The sequence below is a fragment of the Cyprinodon tularosa genome, unplaced genomic scaffold (assembly GCF_016077235.1).
Source record: "Cyprinodon tularosa strain WSP-4 unplaced genomic scaffold, ASM1607723v1 ctg90, whole genome shotgun sequence".
NCBI lineage: Eukaryota > Metazoa > Chordata > Actinopteri > Cyprinodontiformes > Cyprinodontidae > Cyprinodon > Cyprinodon tularosa.
Genome location: NW_024039674.1, coordinates 2713422 through 2737124, shown reverse-complemented (window position 1 = coordinate 2737124; position 23703 = coordinate 2713422). Strand labels below are relative to the sequence as shown.

The window sequence follows — 23703 nt, the reverse complement described above, 5'->3', positions numbered from 1 at the left end:
GATAAAGTACAAATTATACAGCGTTTCGCAAAATGGAGCCAACATAGAACTAATACAACAGAACAAATCCCTTTTATTGTCTGTACAGCTTTAGGTGCCTGATCCCAGGACAACATCTTTTAATGTGAAACACTCCTCTGCCTTTCTTATATAGAGGCAACTGAAATCCACCCCAAAACAGAATAAATGCCATGAGTGAATAAACATCTTGAGGATTTCTGGTTGTCTACTTTATCCACGTAACAAAAAACACCCAATCTTTTAATGTCATGTAGTTCTGAAATGCTCCAAGCTCTACAGTAAATATATGTTAAGTGCAGCAGATACAAATAGAATGGTACAGTTGTAATGCTTTTGAGTTTAATGCACAGAATAATATAATAATAATATAATTACAAAATATAAAAGATCTTTCTTCAGCATGATTAAGGCCTTGTAGTGCCTTCTTCTCCTGTAATGTTTTTTGTTTTACTTTTCACCAGGTATTTAACTTTTTGTTTTTCAAAAACTTTCAAATGGACTTTTGTTTAGCAAGTTTTTAAATTGCATATTTCAATAAAGGTGACACCAAAGTGTGCAGAACATGCACATGGTTATCCTTAGCTTTTCAGAGTTTAGAAGTCATGTTAGTCATAATAGCTAAGGACAGAAAGTCTCACAAAGAGGGAAGAGTTACTTCCAATCTTTACCATGCATATCTGCATAAGTTACTTTCATCAGATTAAATTAGTGTAAGCGACACTCCTCACACTGCAGGTAAAACATAGTTGTATATTTATTATTTCTTTATAAGTAAATTGCTAATCTAGATTAATTTCTTTTTCACCATTCAATGGTATGGGCCTTGGTACAAATTGAGATGCCACAGGCCCACCCACAGTGTCATCCTTACAGAGCAGAAACACAGGGATACGCAGCTATGGATTTAGTAATCTATTAATCTAGCAATTAGTTCTTTAACTAAGAAGAAACGTACTTAGGAAATCAGCATACCATGATTAGCAAGTGATTAAACATACAAAAACAAACCTTTCTTTCACATTTTAAAAGTAATTTAAATGGCTAAAAAATGCCCAACTTAATTAAAATGCTCAGATATGCCAACTTTTAAACAGACAAAGACAGATTTTCATTTAAAATGCAAAATGTATATTTTTTAAATTCTGCCCTGAGTGGGTTGTTCATTCGGCAGACAGCAAATTTTAGAGTTAAAATTAACTAAAACAAAATTAACTAAAACAAAATCAAACTGATCAAAGCTCAAAGTCTTAAAATTAGATGTTTTTTTAGTATATGAATGTTTTTAAATGATAGGCTCCATTTAAGAAAATCATTACTTTTCATATATGTTCAATATGTATAAATGTATAATCATTTAATTATACCTGCATATTTTGTTGTACTGTAACATGTAAGTAAACTTTAGCTTTGACTGACATGTTGTGGTCCAGCTTCTCATTCACAAGTTAGCTGTACATCACAAGGTACATCCACTGGAAAAGAAAGAATAAAATGTTATTTATTTCACAGTCGTGATTAAATCTAGTGCAAACGACACTAGATTTGAAAAAACAAGAATGCAGGATCCTAAGCATAGTATGTAATGTCTAAGCTAATTTCTAACCCTAAGCCTAAGCCACAATTGAGGCTTTTAAAAAGAAAATATTGAATTCATCACCTCTGGTTCTTGAAGAGTCACAGCTGTACCATTGGACAAGTTGCTGAACATTTCTGTTAATAAAAGAAAAAGAAAAAAAGAAACACCAGAAAAAAAAAATCAAGGTTTTAGGAAATTCAGAAAGATAGCTTTAATATCAAATAAGAGGGCAGCCATCGATTGGTAATATTGAAATAATAAACTGAAATAAGCCTTTAAAGGTATTTAAATTAGATGAAATGCACCTGCAGCCAGTGTTATAGTTTCTACCTTCAGAGTAGCTTGACAGACACAACTAGACTAGTTTAATAAAGATAGTCATTCATAGTATAATCCAAGTACAGATCTGGCTGCATCTATTTATCAGTACTAATACTCACCCATGTTTTTGGTTTAACCTCTACCCAATCAGAAACATTATCTGGGCTGATCATGTACTTACGAGACATGCGTTCAAAGCGAAGAGCCAAACCAATGAAGTTCTCCAGAGATATATATCCAGAGGAGTCGCCGTAACGCAGAGCCATTAAATTCAGCATGTTGTCGCTGCTCCTTTTTCCTGCGGGACACAGGGGTTATAGCAGTGGTTCCTAACCGTGTTCCTCAGGGACCCCTATCCTGCATGTTTTAGGTTTTTTCCTTTTTGCATCACACCAGAAAATAATGGATGATTAACAGGCTTCTGTAGCACTTGATTGCAGATGAGGAGCCTTAATTTCAACAGTGTGAGGGAAGGGGTCCCTGAGGATGAGGGTAGGGGATCAATGGGCTATAGGGTGAACTTTAGGCTAACATTCATATATTTATGTAAAAAAATAAAAAATAAAGAGATTATTTTCTTTCTTTAATTTAATTAATTAATTAATTTGCATGTTAATCTAATGTAGCTGAGGAATATGACCATTTAAACAGAGCAAAGTTATTAACTCTACCTGTATGCTATTGCTTCTGATATTTTAAACATTGTGCAATTTACAGCAGCTGCTTCTGACTGAGAAAGTTGTAGGTCAAATGTATTACTTAATACCATTCATTATTTGAAATAGTTCAAAAATATTTACCCTATTAGTTTTGTGGCAAATGAACCATTTGGATAGCCCTTTACATGCACGGTCGGGACTCGTTACCAACACACAAAACTTGCTTGCTTTGCAAATTATAAAAACAACTATTCTCTCTTACCATTTGACAGGTAATATATGCAAGTTAATGCTACAGATTCCAATCCAATCCCCTTTATTTATATAGCACGATTTCAATAAACACAAGGTTTCCAAAGTGCTGCACAAAAAGATAAAATAAATAAAAATAAATAAAAGTAAATAAAATAGAAGCTATGCCCGCACAGGATAGAAATATGCATGTATATACATAAAATCAACGCTCTACATGGTGTCAAAAACCAAAGAAAAGAGGTGGGTTTTAAGAAGAGTTTTAAAATGAGACAGAGAGGTGGCTTGTCTAATGTGCAGTGGTAATCCAATAATTTTTAGACCTAGGGCACTAGCAATTTATTTATTTTATTTTCAGCGTTTTATTGTCATTACACTGACACAGAGCAACAAAATTCCCTCTCTGCATTTAACCCATTCCCTTGGCAGTGGGCTGCCCGGGGAGAAGTGTGGGGTTTTCTCTCAGACTGCTGCTCCCTAAGAGGAAGCCCCCTTCAGAGGATCCTCTCTGTAGCTAAGGACTCCACAGATTCACGGTGCTGCCAGTCATTGCATTAAGGCAACACCTCACAAAAAAAAGCGTTGGGGTTTGAGATTATGCCTAGCAGATTTGGCGGGTGTGCCTTTCTGCTCTGCTTGACCCTATAATGCACATCAATGTTAAAGCTTTAAAGCTACGTAGGGCTTTGAGGTTTGAGTGGAAAAGAGCCTGCTGTTAGCAAGCAGTGGGATCTCCAATTATAACACAGTCCACATGGAATTAGCCATCCTTCGGCCCTCTGTTGTTTTAGAGGAGGTCCAAACACTTGTTCCTTACTTTTGTGTGATTCTGTTTGTGTTTGTTATTCTATGAAAAGTGAGAAAATGTCAGACTCTTACAAAATGATCTCATCCTGTTCCTACAGGCCTGTCCTGGGAGTTCTCGCTGCTTGTTTGAAGCATTGTCTAAGAAGAACTTTATGCCACTGTGTCTGAGAACAGTGATATGATTGGTTAGGATTTGGATGGGTGTTGTTAAGTGGGAGAGCCGATAAGATCCTGTTATTTAAATTTTTCCACATATTTCATATGTGGAAATTCACCCAGAGGTCGTTATGTAATGCATAGGTTCAGGATCTGTTGGCAGAGGTGGTTGAAAAAATAAAAACATTTGCATATGTCTTCTAAATAATATCAAACATTTATATATATAATTTAGGACAAACAAAGATAGTGCAAGATAGAAAAAAGTTTACCTATAGCCATGATTGCTTTCCTCAGTTCACTCAGTGACAGAGTCCCTGTCCGGGACACATCACTGTGATAGAAGATGTCCTGGAGGAAAACAGAGGACAGATGTTTAGCTTTATGCAATATAATGAAATCAACAGGCAAAAAGGACCATCCATGGAGACCAAACGGAGTAATAGTAAAAAAGAAAATATTAGTAATCAGAAAAACTTGTGCACATTTTAAACATCATGTGAGTATTAATATATTTCCATACAATTGTCATATAATTAATTAAAGAACCTTTAAAATCTGACTAGAATAAAAAAAAATTTTAAATAAAAAAGTCAAAAGTTGACTTTAAGCGTGATTGTATTTAACAGAAAGTAAGTGCTCTAAACCAAAATGGATAACATCTGAGAAAAATGGCGTCAGGTTTCCAGTACTGTATTGCCATCAGGGTAGATCTGTTATCATCTAGAATGTAATGTTACATGCTCCCTAGAGGAGTAGAAAAAAAAAAAGCAATAAGGACTTTATGTCAACGGGTGCCAAACACATAAGAAATACAGCGTACTGAAGAATTCTTGGAATGCGGAGACCAGACTAACCCTTTTTCCATCTCCCATTTACTCTTTATAGATATTTTTTTGTGCGGGTGGTGGTGGTGTTTGGTTATGGCACTAGCAGCTCGTTTTCTGGACAGTAGGCTGTCAGAAAAGGGGTATGAGAGAGGGGGAGAGACATGCGGCAAAGAACCAAAGGCCGGATTTGAACCTCTGCACATGGGTCATGCACGCTAACCACTTTGTCACCTGCACGCCCCAATTTAATATTTACATTTAAGAGATATTTAGTACATATATTTTGTTTGGTAATATTTAGCAATAAGTTATAGACTTAGATATAAAACTAAGATTTAGAAAATAACTGCACATTAATATAGAATGCAGTAATATCCCACAAAAATCCTACTTAGTGCTTGATGAAAATATTAATGCTTTACCAGTTTTTAAGAAAAGCCATCTCAAGCCTGCTTAAAAAGTTTTGAAAAACTTTGAACTTTGACATTTCATTATTTTGATGATTGATTGATTGATTGATTGATTGATTGATTGATTGATGGATGGATTGATTGATTGACTTTATTGAAGTCACAATGGAGAAATTTAGTCGTCACATCAGCTCAAACAGACAAAAGAGAAGAAGAACGTGCCAAAGGAAGAAAAAAGTGTATTATATACAGTTTATACAGTACAGTGCATCCACATATGAAAGTTTTTTTTTTTTTTTTGTTATAGCAGGATTATTCTACAATGTTATAATGTTATAATTTGAAATGTACATTTAAAAACATGATGGAAACACAGCTAATGAGTATAGAATTAGATTAATGTTACAGTCCAGCTAAACTGATCTGTTTTCATCTATGGCAGCACAACATAACAACATGCAAGCATCCTAACTATACCTGTGCAAATGGAAAACACTGCCTACACGCATGACCAGATCAGCTGTTAATTTAGGTCAGATTCATTCATGCTCTGAGTATGAACAACTAACAGGTGTACGCCCTGGATAACCAGTCCATCACAGGAAAAAGTAGAAAATACAACCATGCATATACTCATACCTGAGGTCAAGGATAAAGCACAAATTCTGTACAGAAAGAAAACCTGGCCAGGACTCACACCCAATATTAACCAGCCATAAACTCTTTCCTCCCTTTAAATATGACTATCTGTTATGCAGTTTTCATGGTTAAAGCATCTGGATGCTTTTTTGTTAATCAACCTCTATCCACTCACCTTGTATGCCACGATCTTCCTCCACAAACCAATGAATTCCTTATCGTCCAGTTTGCCAGTGACAGATGTCTGTTTAAACATTTCATTAAGGTATGACACACAGACTGACAGACAGACAGACTTACAGAATGTTTAAGAAAGTAAGCGCCAGACATGCTTTGGAATGTTCTACCTTCCTCAGATATATGGGATTAAAGTAAACATCTCAGAGGATACATCCATTAAAGCAACCATGCTGCGACAGGCATCAGTGCTGAAACCTCCAGATTTTAGGTCCCCTTAAACAAAAACAGAACAAAGAATGAGCACAAAGCCTGACATGCTGTGATGTTACAATGGTGGTACTGTCCAAACCTTTTAGGATTCGTTCATTAAGGAGATGTTTGAGCTGCTCAGCATCCACTTCCACGTACTTTAAATACAGAAATAAACCGTAATCAAAAATAAGATTAAACTGCAAGACGTTAACCTATAATTAAAAAGAACATTACCTGGCCAGAGATCTGTCTGAACAAGGTTCTCTTATTATCTTCATCTGCTACATTGTCCTGTGAAGTGGTCTGCAGAGAAGTCAGAGTTTAGCTGCAAATAGTCATTATCACCATTCATCTATAAAAACAAATAAAAATGTTTTTTGTTCTGCAGCCTGCCAATTTAACTTATCTGGTATAATTCATATAAGCCTAAATTGAATTTTATTCCCCAATAAGCTTGATTGCAGGGGAGGTTAAGGGTTCAACACCATTACAGGTCAATGGGCAGATGATTCTTCCTTCTTTTGGCCAAAATCCAAGGGAGAGGAGAGGCAAACCTGGTCATTAGTGCTAGAGCCAGTTATTTCAGCAATGGAAGCTGTGGAACATTTTTACATGTTCTGCTCGATGTCAAACAATCCTCAGGACCTACTGTCCTGCATGTGGTGGATATTTTTATGACTTTACCGCATGTCTGATTATCCAACCCCTGCTGCCCCTGATGCTGCAGATGTGAAAATGTTCAGGTGTGCTGAAGCAGAGACATCTAAAACATGCAGGACAGTTTGAGAGCCACTGCACTGTTCTTAAACATTATGCTGCTATATCTAATTGCTCTATTTATTAAAAATTTTCTTTTGTTATCTCAGCAAAATAACTGGTTTAGTTAAACAATATGTTTCTGTCGTGTCCCTAATTTTCTTCCATTGTTCTGTTGCTGATTACAATCTAATCTTCATTCTACTTTAGAAATCTCCCAGCCTGCGTTCCCCTTCTATCGTCTCGAGGCTTCTAATTTCTATTTCACCTTATTTTTGAATCAGTTTAAACTTGTTTCAATTTATTTGGGTAGTAATTTTGTATTGAAAAATCTTCCTGGATGGGAAAGGAAATGTCTTCAAACTTGGTAACAAAGTCCAGTGGATTGTTTTTTACTTCTTTGGAATGGCTATCACCTGGATGACTGAGCATCTTCACCAGCATTTGGGTAGGTGGATTCCTCACCTAAGGAGAACTTTCCGTTCTATTTAGAGAGGCTGTGTTCCACGTGAGCTGGGTGGTTTCTAAAGATTTGAGTTCTCTAATATCAACTTCATCCTACAGTAGTTAGAACACACTGACCCATGGTTAAGGAAAACACCACATGTTTCCTACCTTCTCTGGTTCCATTTGATTAAGGTTGCAGGCATCAGAGTTTTCACTAAGAGGAGAAACAAGAAACAGTGATGTTTTAAAGAATTCAACAATAAAATTAAACTAAACCCATCCGTCCGTCTTTCCGTCCATCTTCTTCCGCTTATCTGGGTATGGTCGCAGGGGTAGCAGCCCAGGTTTCCCTCTCCCCAGCCACTTGGGCCAGCTCCTCTGGGGGAACCCCAAGGTGCTCCCAGGCTAGCAGAGAAACATAGCCCTTCCAGAGTGTCCTAGGCCTCCCCCTGGGCCTCCTCCCGGTGGAACATGCCCAGAACACCTCACCTGTGGAGACGTCCAGGAGGCATCCTAACCAAATAGATGCCTGAGCCACCTCAACCCAAGACCCAGCTTCTTCAGCCGAGGATCAGAAAGTCAAGGTCCTCGCCTCGACTGCCACCCATCACACATTGCACCCGACCCTTTTGGCCCCTCCTACAGGTGGTGAGCCCATTGGAAGGGAGACCCATGTTTCCTCTTCAAGCCTGGCCTGGCTATGCCTGGCGTAGGACCACTCTGCCTTGGGTGACCCTACTAGGGCCATAAAGCCCCCAGACAGCATAGCTCCTAACGTCAAACCCCTCCAACACTCTAAGGTGGCAGGCCAGGGAAGGGTACACTAGCATTATTTTACTCCATCTTTGGTGTACTTATTAAGTAAAAGGTTTAATCATTTGGTAATATTAACAGTATAAAACACATTTTCATGTCAAAAATGTCAGATAATATAAGTATCTATTTGCGGAACTAAAGAGTACACATAACTGCCTCCCTGTGGACCCAAACATAGCTCTTGGCCACCATGAAAGTCTTCTAATTGAAACATTAAGATTTCTTCCAAAGCTTCAGGTCAGTGGTTTTCAACAGGGATAAGTAAAGAAACTCTGGATAATCTGATTACTTGTCTTTAAAAAGGAGAATCAGGCATTAAGGAATAGCACTAAAGGAAAACAGACTTAAGATTAAATCTGTTCCACTCTGTTCCATCTTAATATTTCTGAGGTGGAAAAACTGTAAATCTATCCATCTTTTACCACCTGATGCCCTATTATGGTGCATTATTCAGGAACCAAATTTCCATTCAGTTCTACATTGGCTTGCATTTGAAATACTGGAAAAATGTTATATATAAATTGTCAAAAATATTTTAACTAATGTTCAGAGCTACAAACCCCCACCCCCCCCCAAAAAAAAAAAAACTATGGAAGCCAGTTTCCGCCACATGAAAATGAAAAAAATCCCAAATAGAAAGTCATAATTTTGACTTTCAAAGTCATAATTATGAGTTACAAAGTTTGAAAGTCGAATATCGCATAATTATGACTTTGAAAGTTGAAATTATGACTTTGTAACTCATAATTAAGACTGAAAGTCGGAATTATGACTTTGTAAGTCATAAATATGACTTTCTGTTTGGCTTTTTTTAATTTCATGTGGCAGAAACGGGCTTCCATACAAAACAAATGAAATACAACAGATTTATTTCTGATTGTAACATTACCAATAGTGTCTTTAAAAGCTTTTTAACGGCCATTTTCTAACACCTTCACATTCAGAATAACTGCAGATCTTAAACTCGACTTACTAGACGTTAATTTCAGACTTGGAGAGGATGGTCAGGATGAAGGAGACAGTCATGTTTGGGTCAAAGGTGGCTGGAACGATCAAGTATTCACCAGGCTCCAGTGTCATCAGCTTCATCACCTCACGTGCATCCTTATAAGTCTCCGTCTGATTCACACATTTGGCTTTACTGAAGAAACAGGCTGGAAATTTTCCCCTCTTTCCTTGGTGCTGCAACACCACAGATCAGCAGGTCATCATTTCCATTCAGTGTAACTTAAGTGTTAACTGTTTTAGTTGTTTATCAAGCAACAAAAATCAAAGCGTTACTTACTTCTTGAGGCACCTTGAGGAAAAGCAAAAGACCAAAGATTTTTATATTAAAATCAGAACTATTTGACAATTTCAATGTATTCGTAAAGCAGAAGCAGTTTTAAGATGCAAATTCTTTGTTCTTTTCACTAAATGTCTTTAGTTTATTGGTCAAAAAAAGCTCAATTCCCTCTGCTCACTTTGTTAAGTTATAATTGCAATCTGTTTTTCTTTTTTTTAGTAGCTTGGAGTCACATAGCAAGCTGACCTTCATCCAAGCTCAGGACGACGGCCCTGTGATAATCGGACAGCAGGTGAATCAAGGCTAAATTTGGAAAATGTTGCTTAGCCTTGAGGCAGTCATGACTAATAGCAGTCTGATACCTATAGGATACCTACTGCGTATACACCTAGGCCTGGCTATCAGGCAAGAGATGAAGATCTTATTCACCTCAAACACATTAAATCCAATGTTGATGTTTTGGTCCTGTCGTCTGTGTCTTTTGTCTTGCTTCTGCATCAGAGACACCAGCATGATTTTTTCACCCTGCTCCCTGCATTCACCGATCTTGACCCGGTACTGTGGATTGGTCCAGAAGGACTCTGAGAAGCAGAGAGCCAGACCTTCAGGAGTTTTACCAAGATTATTATGGTTCTTTTTACATATAATACAGCAGTTGATTCCTAACTGTAGACTATAATAAAACAGTGGTCAAACAACAAGCTAGATCCTCTACAGTGGGCATAATTCCTGGGAGTTTGCTCAACTGGTCCACATATGCTTTGTGGACCTGAAGAAGGTGCAGTACAAGCCAAACAAGAGCCTGGTCTTCATTGACAGCATTAAGTTAATCCTATTCCCAGTGCATTTTGGTCTGCAGCAGGGCTGCCCTTTGACACCAGTCCTGTTCCGAACCTTTATGGACAGGATTTCAAGGCTTAGCTGTGTCACTACCAGATCCGTCCCGGAAGCACGATCAGCACCATCAGCTCATTTACGCATGCACAACCAGAGATACATCCAGGTGTCCATAAATAATGTAATTATGGTACTAAAATATATTATTATACATTATTTCTATCCTTAACTCACTAATGAATGCTAATACACATCTTTAAAAAATATGACTTTTCCGAGAAAATTTTGATGCTTTTTGCCTTTTCTCTGTTAAAATGCTTCACTGACCTCATCATCGGACATGCTCAGAGCAGTCCGGCAAAAATATGATTAAACCATGTTTAAATTTTAGATAAATTTTTTTTTTCTTTAAATTACGCACTATATACCATAATGTTAGCACGAAAGAAAAACATAAAATTAAAAAAGACAAGATTTATGTTTAAATCCAAAGCCGAGACAGTTAGCTCCTGGAAGTAGCGTAGCATGCCATTTCCACTGCAGATCGGGCACAGATGACTGATAAAACAAAAAGGATTTTAAGGCATTTATTTTCTCAGAAAAAAAACATTATTAACCTTTAACATATTATACACTTACTAATTTGGGGGAGGGAAAAACATAATTTAGGTGTTTTTTACAAAATAAAATAGAGGGGACTCGCAAAGGAGCTGACGGTATGGATCTTGCTTCTGGGACGGGTCAGGTAGTGACATGCTGTTCACGAGTGAGGGGAGTTTGAGCAGGAAACTCACAGAAGGATTGGCCATCATAGGGATTCCGCATCAGTCTGTTGTGGTTAAGAGAGAACTGAGCCAGAAGGCAAAGCTCTGATTTACCAGTCACTCGACCTTCCTGTCCTCAGCAATTGTCATAAAAGTCTAGATCATGACTGGAACAAGATTTCTGACACAAGTTCCTAAAATGAGGCTTCTCTGCAGAGTATATGGGCACTTCCTTAAAGACAGGGTGTGGAGCTTGACCATAAGGAAAAGATTTGAAACAGAGCTACTTCTCTCCCCCCATCGAGAGGAGTCAGATGAGTTGGCTGGGACATCGGTTTGCCTGAAACACCTCAGCCAATGTTATGATTTCCCCCAAAAGTCACATTCTAAAAGACATTAATTCAACATTTATTTTATCTCTGAAGAAGAATGCAGTGACTGAAGCTACTATATAGATACAGAAAAGGATGTAAGCGGTCTAAAACTGAAAGATTTCTTTGAGAAATATACATTTAACCCTTCTAAACAACCAAAATGTTTCCAAAATATTTCCTTTTCATTCATAAGTAGGTCACATATCCTCCATTGGTGTGCAGATCAAATCTATACCCAATGTTGAGTGGGCCATGTGGTATTTAATAGAATCCTACCAGGGTCATTCATGCAGCCTCCAGCAGTGACTCCTGCAACCCATCGGCCCTCATGGCGTGAGGTCTTCCAGTGAATGGGGGAGCTTCCATCGAGGAAGCTCGGACACAGGCAGCAGATGTCAAGGTCAGCATAGGATTCACAAAAATCTTTAAGAGACATCCTTGAACACAAACAATTTTTCATAAATAATATAAAGCAGTTTCAGTTAACTTATGGGACAACTTATAAAAAAAAAAAAAACTGATTGTTCTGCAGCAGCTCACCAAAACTCTCCATCTTCACAGACAGAAAGCATCGTTTCTCTGTCATGATGACTTACGGTTTGCCACAGAGATGACCTTTAGCAAAGAAACAGTTAAGTTTGCATGAAAAATTAACAGAACAGGGGAAAAAAACATGTTACTCCTCTTACAATGTGATATCAACCACTAAATCTTGCATGCATAGAAATAGCCTTACTTTATTTAATTAATCTATTTCAAGATTAGTCACTCCACAGAACAGACCTCGGAATTATTAAAACACAACCACTGGTGGTGGTGCTATCGACATGGGATTTTTACAAGTTGTCATTAAAAATCCATGCAATCTAGACATACAAAGAAATCAAACTATAGATGTCCAAAAATTAAGCTATGTGTAATAAGCGGATAGTTATTTGAGGACTTACTTTGCACACACAACCTAAACAGATTTTGCACTGTAGTCCTAAACATTACCCCTGACCCAAAAACTGTAATACCCCTCTTGGGGTCTAGGCATTGATCCTCAGAAGCAGCAGTTGGTCCCCACAATGAGCTGTTTTTTTCCAGAAAATGGCCCCCTCAATGTTTTAAAAACAAGAACACACACACACATACACACTTATAGATATAAATATATAAAAAATATATAGACATATGCTCCTGCTTAGCCTGTCACCTAGCCAGACTTCAGCTAGGTGTCTATTGTCTATCTAAAACCTGTCTTCTCTAAAATTAGAAATGCAGAGCATCTTGTGAAGCTATTCTTTGGCAACAATTTCACAAATAACGAAATATTAAGTCCGTTATCACACCAGCATCAAATTATTTTCAGTATCACAACTTTAATACGATTGTGCAAACGACTATGTCTTTATCAAAGAGAGTATGCTCGAAGATTTCTTTCTGAAATGGGTTGTGGTATGATGAATTCATTCTCATAATTTTTCAAATTCCTTCTTGTAATTTTATTAATTTATTCTTATAAATTTACAACTTTATTCTCATAATATTATATGACTTGATTGTGATAATATTGCGACTTCATTCTGGTAATATTATGGCTTTATTCTCATAATAAGATGACTTTATTCTGGTATTTTAAAAAAAATCTCTAGCCTGGTCCTAATACTCGAAATCCTCAGATTTTCATGTCAGCACCAATTTTTATAAAAAAACAAAAAAACACAACAGTTTTTTAAAGCAATATTTGGACTTTTGGAATATTGAGGACCTAAATAATTACACTTGAAAATTCATTAAGTTGCTAATTTAATTCATTAAGTTGCTCATTTAATTTGTTTTACCATCAATAAATTCAAGTATTACGCCTTCATTCTTCCTTTTACTCTATGCTTGATCCAGCTTATTCACTCATGTTAACTCAGAAATTATACATCATATAAAAAAGAGCTGTCTAGAAAATGGATTATTACAACGGGATGAATGAAGACCTTAAAAGACCTGAAAATACTTTGCTGAAATAAGAAAAAAAAAATCGTACTGATCACTCCAGTCTCCATTCCACTCTCCGTGGCCCCAGGGGTTCCACGGACGCACCAGACGCACAGCCTTCCCTCTACTCAGCACCTGTCCAACAGACCAGTTAAACCACTTCAGCACATAATTACAACAGATATGTGTGAACACAGGCATATATACATATATTACATATTAACTGCATAATGTAGATTAAATAGAAGAAAAAAAAAAGTGTTTTTACCTGTTTTACCCCCGTGACAGTGTAGGCGTGGCCTTGAACCAGTCCGTTTTCTAACGGGGAGTTGGTAGAAGTCTAAGAAAGCAATCGTTTTCAGGATTAAATTAGCATAGACTGAAATGGGGAGTTATATTACATTAGCTAGGAAACAGGCTTAAATCTGAAGCAACTGGGCTTTTACTCAGTTATGGTGAAAACTCGAATTATGGGGCGCGTCCCCAAGGGTGGCTCATTGTAATTGCAGGGCGGCAAGGTAGACTTGGCCTAAATAAATGATGAAATATAAAAGGTAATTTATAAAGAAAGAAAAGTTTGTAAATTTTTAATTCTGTGTGATAAAAACGTAACCTTTAAAATACACTTTCTTTATTTCAAGAAAAGCTTGGGAACCACTGCTTCAGGGCAAGCCACCTGAAGTAACAGGCTCTAAAAGATACCGGAAATTAAATAACATTTTGAAATTATAAAAATGCCTTAATATCTAGGGGGAAAAAAGAAACAAATGCATTTTCAGCAAACTGATGAATTACTTTGAAAAACCTTCAAACTCTGTTAAAGAATTTAATTTCACAAACCAGTAAGATCATGCAGAGTGGTACTGGATCAACATTACTAACTGAGGAGAAGTTCTAATCACCATCAGGTCAAAGAGTTTTGGACAATTTCTGTATTTGAAACTCTTTACTTCCTTTGCTTTAGTGCTGTTAAATATCCTTAGTGAGTTGTAAATGGATCTTACACCCGGCAGTGTCCCACAGCCAATCAGGGACTTGGCCAGGCTGGCTTGGCTCATCAGCTCCCACAGGTTTGGAGGTCGTTTAGCCAGATCCAGACAAATGTGAACCCCTCCAGTGAAGTCCACCAACGCCTCAGACGGAGACCCAGCGTTCATGTCAGAATAGGAGCCACAAACCCTGACACCAGTGAAACAGGGTTAGTTCCACAAACAATCAAGCCAAAATCAACACTGACCACATATTATAATCATCATCATCATACTTAGCATATGCCTTCTCCAGCAAAGCAGGCCAGAATTCAGTTGGAGTGTTAGAGTGGACAAAAATTTATTTGCCTTGGATTGTCGGAAGTTTGTCATCAATGACAACATCGACCCATTTTCCAAATCTCCAAAACTGGAAAAAAAAACACCAAAAAAACATAAATTGCATTAATAGTAGACTAGACAAAATAGAATGATCCTAAATTTATTGACTGAATTTTTATTTTTTTAAAATCAATATAAAAATATTTTCCAGAGCAGGTATATAATTGTCAATATGTACCATGAGGAGGTAAGTTCTCCCTATTCACACTCTCACACACACACATTTCTATCTCACTATCCCTGTAGGGGCTTTCCGTTAACTTACATTTATTTCTATGGCCAAACCCAAACCATTGCCCTAACCATCCATTACCAATTCATACCTAACCTAAACTCAAATCACAGATGTATTTATATTAGTGAGGACCATATGTTTACTCACATTGACTTCCATTCATTTGCAGTCATTTTTATCTCTTTCTAAGCTAACCCTAACCCTTACTTTGACAATAAGCTTAAATTTAACCCTTGCCTGTGAATGCCAAACTATAACTCAACTCACACCTCAGTCCTGCATCTAACCATTAGAGTCAGAGAGGAAAAAAAGGAAAAAAGAAAAATTTCCCAGCTTTGCTACAAACTGTCCTCAAGTTGATGGTGAACAAAAAAAACTAAAACTAAACATTTTTATAAGGAGTTGCAGTTTATTGTATTTTTTCCAAAAGAAATAATAATTGTGTTAAGTATAACTTAAACTGTATGTTATAATATTTGAGATTAGGTGAATATACATATACAGTACATATATATATATATAAGTTTTTTATCCTTTCCTTACATCTATGCACTACCTTCTGTAATGATTGGTTTTACATGTTGATCTTTTTGAAAAGAATGTTTTTCTCTCCAAATTTGTTATTTTCCTTTTTATTTCTTTAAATAAATACTATAAAATACCATTTTATTTTTTATGTGTATTTTTTTATTCATTTTCTATCTTAATACATCTTTTATGAAGATATTACCCATTCTTTACAGAAAATTCCTTTGCTGATTCATGGTTATTTTAAAAATGTGTTGAACTGTACAGTGGGTGTTACTTTGCACAAAAATCTTATAAGAAATCACTACATGCATTTTTTTTTACCCCATAAGGGCCCCTTGCATGCACCACTAAATGTTAAAGAGGGACCCTGCTTTGCTGTTTTGAGCTTAAATATTTTGTTTTCTCTATCAACAAATGTAAGCAGGGTATCCCACAACATTTCCTGCTGACGTAAGATGTGGAAAATAATTTGTGATGTTGAGTAGCCTTGTCACACCAGCGCTAACAAATTAAATCTGCCCTAACTAAGGCTTGCAAAATGTAAATAAAAATAAAATATTCGCGGGAAGTTCATCTTTAAGTGCAGAACACTTCCTAAACCTTTTCCTTTTTCTACCTTTTTGCATCAGGATGTAAAGGCCCTTTTAGGCTAAGGGGGAGTGATTTAAAGTTTTTGCACAATAAAGACCAGATGATTTTTTCACAAAACCAAGATAGTGGATGGAGGCTTAATTAAGCTTTATTAACTTTAACTCTTTAACTTATAAAAGCAGTAACACAATAGTTAGCAATCAGAAACCAATAGTTTCGTTAGGGATAAAATTTTCTTATCTGATTTTTTTTATATCAGCCTAAAATTGAAGTAAAACAAATATACATTAGCACTTAAATAAGTTATGTAATAACATTATTATTGTAGCCTATACTATTATGAACTTTATAATTTATCCACCTTTTTACTGTTGTACCTGAAGGTCCTAGTTAATGCCAAAGTACGTGATAAAAGAAGTATTTCAGAAATAAATATGTTTCCTGACATTCTACATCGAGAACAGAAATATTAATAAAATAACAAAACTATGGAGTAGAGAACAAAAAGCAGCTCCAACCCTGAAGTGGAACAGTCCACAGTAATCCTCATCGAATGACTGCTCAAGAGGAACCACTTGTTTCAGGATGGAATCCTGGAAGGTTAGAGCTCCGACAGCAGAAAGAAACCAGCAGTTGTCTAAAAAAATCAGAATTTATGCATTTAATAGTAAAGCCTTGAATGATTGGGTTACAAGGCTGCAGAGTGGCATATTTGGTAAAGCTGTTTTTTTGTGATATGAAACCTGGCCTGGGCTCCTTATGCACCAGGATTAATAATTTCTCTGTCTGTGTGAGTTCGGTCCAGGATGCCTTTTAGCAGCTCTTTTGGTCCCTTTGACTAGCTGGCAGCCTGTTCAGGGTGTATCCCGGAGTGAAATAGGGTTTTTAATCGAGCTGAACCTGAATTTATCTAATTTTATGATGGTTCCAAGTGAAACCACACTTATAAAATGAAAACTTAATTTGTACAAAAAGCAACTGTATTCACAACTAAATATATCATAAGCTTATCGAGTCTTAACTCAAATTCCCTACATAGAGGCAGAATAAGGTCTGTATCTGCATCACATAACCAACAGCTTCTTCTAGGGGAGATGATTATATATGATATTAAATATATTTTCTTACCAGCCCATCCTTGACCAAAGTCAAACCTGGAGATTCCATCGACAACGAAGGAAGGATTGGAAACAATTTCCTAAAATAGCAAACATAAAGTTGGGATTTACACATTAGGACACTTTGTTGGTTCGTTCTCTGATGACTATTTTCACAGCTTGAGAAAGACATACTGTAAGCGCTAGGGTCAAATAAGGAGGAAAAATTTACATGCAAAAGCAGATTTACATAAGTTTGGTTTGAACATTCAAAGTTCAGCCAGATTTTCCTTCAGAACCGTCCTCTTCTTAGTTTAAATTGACCACACAATCTGACTCCTGTTCTTACATCATTAATAAGTTTTGGCTTTTTTCAAACTTGCTGAAGGAAGATCTTTCAGTCTCACCCGTGGTCTGAGCCACTTCACGTGGTCCAGATATGAAGGCGGCTGCGTCTCCCTGCTGATGGACCAGCAGTCTGCGGGAAACATGTCAGCGGTATACCTCTTCCGTTGGATCAGGCAGTACTCTTTGAGCACCTGATAGTCCTGGTTGAGGAACTTCTCAGGGTTAGAGAAAGTCCCATAACCGTCTTTGGTGCGACGCTCATTGATGATGTTCATGCACACACCTGGGGCCAACATTGCTGCAGGTTCCTACACTGTAGAAACCACATCCAGTTTTCCTTTATTGTTTCACATCAACAGCACCATGCAATGAATTTTTAGCAGGTTCTTATAAGGACACTTAATCCTTGAACACATTCAAGTACTTACTAAAGCAAATATCTGACTGCAGGAGCAAAAAATGCATAGACTACTAAAAACATCAAAGTAACTTTTTTGGTGCTCCCTTCCTGCACCCTCTGCACCAAAGTTAGTATAAATATAGGTTCACCTGTTTAGAAATAAATCTTACCTTGAGTTGGTTTGTTAGAAAGCCGTCTTAGAAGCACTCTGTGTTGAATTCTCAGTTTGTGAGAAGACACCTGAGCTGCTTTATACAGCCAGGGGACGCCTGAGGCTATAGATTGTTTTTCCATCAAAGTGAAATGCTGTTCAAACTTGCAGAGTCTTTCAGTATGCAAATCAGCGATCCCCCTGGAGTGCCATCAATGCCAATCTCATGCACCTGTGTCTCTCCCTTTAAATAACAAAGCTCCACAGACGGTTGACAAGGATGCATATAACTCTACTGAGGTTTGATGAAAAAACCCTGTCAAGCAAACAATTTAAGATGACTGAAAGATTAGTGGTTGTAAGAAACTAGATCGGGATAATGGTGTATCAGGTAGAGGACAATGGTGGAATATATTGTTGGAATAAAGTGAGAGAATCAGGTAGAGAGAAAAGTAGAGAGGAAGGGAATTAGTTCTGGACACAAAGTAGAAAATTAAGCCTAGAGTCATACAGTTCGGATAAAGGTAATGTCACTGCCTTCCGCTGATGGATTAGGTTCAGGGGACAGCGGTCTCTCAGCAGAGACTCCCAGATTTCCCTTTGCCCCAACACCTCCTCCAGCTCCTCTAGGGGAAGCCTGAGGCATTCCAGGGCAAGCTGAGAGGCTTTTGTCCCTCAATCACGTTCTGGGCAACTCCCTGGCAATACCCTAGCCCTAATCCTTTAGATAGGACGAGCCTGGAGCACCTCCTGTGGAAGGCTCCAAGGAAAAATCCAAAACAGATGTGTTTCCTCCACCTGGAGGAAAAGCGACTCTATTCCAAAGCCCTCCTGGATGGCAGAGCTTCTCACCTTATCACTAAGGGAGTTCCTGACCATGCTGCAAAGGAAGCTCATTTCGCTTGCTGTTATCGGGAATCTGTATCCGGGATCTTATCTAAAGGTGAGTGTAGAAACGTAGACAGACGGGTAAGTCGTGATATGGATCAGAACCACAACCTTACTGATAGGGTATCAGATTAAGGTTGTGTTTTGATGCAGCCCGTCCCCCTAACAGGTTTTAATCCATTAGAAAAGCTATCTTTCTTTCTGTCTTCCCCTGGACCTCAGTCTGGATGGAACAGAGAGAACCTTCCACCTGGATACCACATTCCAAGTGGTGCAATCTGCGGAACTGTGGTCCATTTTTGCTGGCGAAAAGGATTTCATCCCTCTTTGAATAAACTGAAAACTGCTGGTACTGCCCATTCTGATACATTATTGATACATTACTGATTCTTTCACATGTTCTGTCTTTATTCCAGCAGCTTGTAGTGTTTCCATAGTTTATTTACCACGATAATAATACTGTGATATTGATTATTAGTTTCAATAAGGGACCCCTGTTTTAATTGTGATTGTCTGAGATTATTTATACAGCAGCAATACAAAGACTGCATAAGCAATAATATGAAACTTGCCATGGCTCGTATTTCTAGACTGTTCATGTCATGTTCTTCCTGTTGTGTCTCATTTACCGTACTTAAATCAGTTCACCTGTGTCTGCCTAATTATCTACAGCTGCACCCTCCAGCGTATACAAGACCTTCTAGAAAACAACTAGCAGCTACTGCAGTTTTTCTTCATCATACATTAAAAACCCCAACAAAACATGGTAACTTCGCATTCAGCAAAGATTACTATTCCTCCTACAGGATGTTGTGCATTTGTTATTTAATATTTAATGAGATAACCTTTGGACAGCTGTTGTGGTTTGTTAATAAAAAGCAAACTGGTTCTGTTTTGGACAACGGAGTGTATTTCAAACTCAGATTATCGTCAAACATTTAACTTTGCAAGCATATGAAATAAAGAGGATGTTTTGCATTTGTTATTTAAAACAGAAAGCTACCATGTAGACAAAAGGCCTGTCAACCTAACTTGGACTGTAGGAGGAAGCCACGCATGCTAAAGGAGAACATGCAAACTCCATGCAGAAGACCCTCAGCCGGGAATCTAACCGGGAACCTTCTTGCTGCAAGGGAGCAGTGCAACCCACTGCGCCACTGAGCAGTCCAAGATTAAACCACTATCAGTAAAATTACAAACATGATATCACAGTTCAGTGTAGATTTTAGGTTTTAAGACCCAAGTTTTCTTTGAAGAATTTGGCATGAGGTGAAAGTAGCTTTTAAACTGATTTAGACAAATTGAAATTAATTAAACACAATGCACACGGGAAATGAAAAGGTGTTTAAAACATTTGGGGAAAATAATATTTTAAAAGTTGATTTTACTTAATAACAAATAACCATTCAGGTAATCAATTCTTAACATTATAGGATTATCCCTAAGGCAAGGGTCTTCAACGTTTTCCAGGCTAAGGACCCCCCAAACTGTTGGCGAGATCGAGCAGGGACCCCCTAATTATATATATTGTATGAAATTATGTTATATCAAACTGGTCCTATAATGCCATGTAAATGTACCTTGTTATTTAGCATTCAATACTAAGATATTCAAAAAATTCACGTTATATATTCATGTTTTTGTTTTAAACATGTGCAAGGTACAGTGGTGTGGCCATGCCACTGCCATTTATAAATAGTGTTCCACCAATACCAGTATCTGCAGGGGCCCTGATACTGCACTAAAATTGCTTTATCGGTATCGGTGAGTACCAACAAATAGAGCACCGATACCATTTTGAGAGCCAAAAGTTTATTCAACTATTGTCACCCATTCCAGGTAGGCAATAAAAAGTTCTACTGGATTCCCTTTGTTTTAGTCTTTTTCCTGCTTCACAAAGGTAGGCAGCAGCTGGACAAAGCCATGATGGCAATTATTTTACATCCAACTAGTATGCAGTTCTTCATATACACACACATAGATTTCAAACAGATGGTATTGGTATGTATCGGTATCGGCGGATACTACACAGCCAGGTATCGGGTATTGGTATCGGGGCCAAAGAATGACATTGTTTCAACACTATTTATAATCATATCATAACACGACAAACTGATACCTGCGAAGATTAACAATGTCTGTCAATTACATGTAATCATGCATAAAAGCTGTTCAAATTTACATTTTTAAAACATAAATGTGGAGGAAAATTAGTGCTGCTTGTTACAGCCACTGGCATGCATAAACATATCTGTTATATTGCATACAATACTGAACTATTAACATAACTGACAGATTCATGTTTTAATTTTAAACAAATGCGTAGTATGGGCAGTGAATTCTCAAGCCATCTAAGGATGGCATATATACACCCACATTAGCGAGAAGTCTGACTCTGATGAGTAGCACACAACTTGTCTAACCTTGGACGTATGGAGGTTGTCAGGCAGCGAGTCATGTCAGCCTCAGCCTGCTGTCTTGACCTGTATTTATTTTTCAGGTAAGTGAGTGAGGAAATCACACTTTTAAAAAGATATGTTGCAGCCAAGGCTTATCATTGCTTTTGTGGCCAGTTGTGGAAAGTCTTTATGGCAAGTTATCCAAAACTGGGTGAGTTACCTGCCAGCATCGGCCATTCACTGACACTCTGGAGGGAGAAACATAGGTAAATGATCACGATCATCTGACAGGGGATGATTATCCAGGTGAGTCACTTACCTGGTTGAACAGTTCAGTCCATCCTCTCCGAGGAAGGCAGGATCCAGCCAATGGGCTGCCGAACCAGATGCAGCACAGAGCCGTCCAGAGTGTCTCCAACGCAGCAACCCCAGAGAGCAGGCAGGAATCCGATCCTAGGAGCCAGGCTTACGGGACTAAAACTGACCTCACCCCAGTAATCCTTCTCATAACAAGCTAGACTCTTTCTCAAAGTTTATTCAAAACATCTTATTATTTTCCTCAACTGTTCGTAATTGTTTTTTATTAACTGTATGTCGAGACAGTATGGTGGGTTTAAGTTAGTCAGAGTTTTTGACCAATCAGAACAGAGCAGAATCATTATCATTGACTGAAAGCTCATAACATGTTATCATCTGGTACCCCTAATATCAGTATTACAGTAGCAAAGGTTTGCATATTGTAGTTTCTGTTCAGTAAACCCCCTACACAACCATGCACAGAAAATAATTACATAACTTAAATTTAAAGTTTAAAGTAATCACAAAATAAAATGCTAGTTTAGTTCTGAGAAAAAGGATTGAAGCATGCCCTGTGATGGAATGGGGACCTGTCAAAGGTTTACCCTTCGCCCAAAGACTGCTGGAAATAGGCACCAGCCCCTGGGATACAGACAGACGGGCATTAGAAGGTGAATTGCAGGATGGAATTGAAATTTTCAATATTCTAATATTACACAAACATAAATAATTTAGATAAGTCTTACTGATCTGAAAAAAGGAGGTTTCTCAATCTCTGGAATGCTTTGCCACTGCACTGTAAAAAAAGTCAGTAAATTTACGGTAAAAAAAGGTAAAAAACCAACAGTTTTTGACCGTCGTATCCAAAAACATTGCATTACCGTAGAAATTACATGGAACTACCGTAAGTCGAAACTGCAAAGAAAGTCAGTAAATTTACGGTAAGAAATGGTAAAAGACCAACAGTTTTTGACCGTCGTACCCAAAAACATTGCATTACCGTAGAAATTACATGGAACTACCGTAAGTCGAAACTGCAAAGAAAGTCAGTAAATTTACGGTAAGAAATGGTAAAAGACCAACAGTTTTTGACCGTCGTACCCAAAAACGTTGCATTACCGTAGAATTACATGGAACTACCGTAAGTCGAAACTGCAAAGAAAGTCAGTAAATTTACGGTAAGAAATGGTAAAAGACCAACAGTTTTTGACCGTCGTATCCAAAAACATTGCATTACCGTAGAAATTACATGGAACTACCGTAAGTCGAAACTGCAAAGAAAGTCAGTAAATTTACGGTAAGAAATGGTAAAAGACCAACAGTTTTTGACCGTCGTACCCAAAAACGTTGCATTACCGTAGAAATTACATGGAACTACCGTAAGTCGAAACTGCAAAGAAAGTCAGTAAATTTACGGTAAGAAATGGTAAAAGACCAACAGTTTTTGACCGTCGTACCCAAAAACGTTGCATTACCGTAGAAATTACATGGAACTACCGTAAGTCGAAACTGCAAAGAAAGTCAGTAAATTTACGGTAAGAAATGGTAAAAGACCAACAGTTTTTGACCGTCGTACCCAAAAACGTTGCATTACCGTAGAATTACATGGAACTACCGTAAGTCGAAACTGCAAAGAAAGTCAGTAAATTTACGGTAAGAAATGGTAAAAGACCAACAGTTTTTGACCGTCGTATCCAAAAACATTGCATTACCGTAGAAATTACATGGAACTACCGTAAGTCGAAACTGCAAAGAAAGTCAGTAAATTTACGGTAAGAAATGGTAAAAGACCAACAGTTTTTGACCGTCGTACCCAAAAACGTTGCATTACCGTAGAAATTACATGGAACTACCGTAAGTCGAAACTGCAAAGAAAGTCAGTAAATTTACGGTAAGAAATGGTAAAAGACCAACAGTTTTTGACCGTCGTACCCAAAAACGTTGCATTACCGTAGAATTACATGGAACTACCGTAAGTCGAAACTGCAAAGAAAGTCAGTAAATTTACGGTAAGAAATGGTAAAATGCCAGCAGTTACTC

General features: G+C 37.5%; 1 pseudogene; it reads right to left on the bottom strand.

Moving 5' to 3' along the window:
• Positions 1 to 550: 550 nt before the first annotated feature.
• On the bottom strand, positions 551 to 18210 carry LOC119775933 (annotated as a pseudogene).
• Positions 18211 to 23703: the final 5493 nt, after the last annotated feature.